The sequence below is a fragment of the Arachis hypogaea genome, chromosome 11 (genome assembly GCF_003086295.3).
Source record: "Arachis hypogaea cultivar Tifrunner chromosome 11, arahy.Tifrunner.gnm2.J5K5, whole genome shotgun sequence".
Classification (NCBI taxonomy): Eukaryota; Viridiplantae; Streptophyta; class Magnoliopsida; order Fabales; family Fabaceae; genus Arachis; species Arachis hypogaea.
Genome location: NC_092046.1, coordinates 71,751,110 through 71,752,040, shown reverse-complemented (window position 1 = coordinate 71,752,040; position 931 = coordinate 71,751,110). Strand labels below are relative to the sequence as shown.

Genomic DNA, 931 nt, shown 5'->3' with positions numbered 1-931 from the left:
CTATTGCTGAGTTGACGATGGAAAAGGCTTGCTATTGCTAAACCTGTTTCTTCCACCATTGTTAAAGCCTTGTTGAGGCTTCTGATCCTTCCATGAGAAATTTGGATGATTTCTCCATGTTGAGTTATAGGTGTTTCCATAAGGTTCACCTAAGTGATTTACCTCTGCTATTGCAGGGTTCTCAGGATCATAGGCTTCTTCTTCAGAAGATGCCTCTTGAGTACTGTTGGATGCAGCTTGCATTCCATGCAGACTCTGAGAGATCATATTGACTTGCTGAGTCAATATTTTGTTCTGAGCCAATATGGCATTCAGAGTATCAACCTCAAGAACTCCCTTCTTCATAGGCGTCCCATTGATTACAGGATTCCTTTCCGAAGTGTACATGAACTGGTTATTAGCAACCATGTCAATGAGTTCTTGAGCTTCTGCAGGCGTTTTCTTTAGGTGAATGGATCCACCTGCAGAAGTGTCCAGTGACATCTTTGATAGCTCAGATAAACCATCATAGAATATATCCAGGATGGTCCATTCTGAAAGCATGTCAGAGGGACACTTTTTGGTCAACTGTTTGTATCTTTCCCAAGCTTCATAGAGGGATTCACCTTCTTTCTGTCTGAAGGTTTGAACATCAGCTCTAAGCTTGCTCAGCTTTTGAGGAGGAAAGTACTTGGCTAAGAAAGCCGTGACCAGCTTATCCCAAGAGTTCAGGCTGTCTTTGGGTTGAGAATCTAACCATAATCTAGCTCTGTCTCTTACAGCAAAGGGGAAAAGCATGAGCCTGTAGACTTCAGGATCTATTCCATTAGTCTTAACAGTATCACATATCTGCAAGAATTCAGTTAAGAACTGAAAAGGATCTTCAGATGGAAGTCCATGAAACTTGCAGTTCTGCTGCATCAGAGAAACTAATTGAGGTTTCAGCTCAAAG

General features: G+C 41.9%; 1 non-coding gene across 1 annotated transcript; it reads left to right on the top strand.

Annotated features, from left to right (window-relative positions):
* Nucleotides 1–537: 537 nt before the first annotated feature.
* On the top strand, nt 538–645 carry LOC112725191 (small nucleolar RNA R71). The gene has a single exon (XR_003164315.1). It is a non-coding gene; the product is annotated as a small nucleolar RNA R71 (small nucleolar RNA).
* Nucleotides 646–931: the final 286 nt, after the last annotated feature.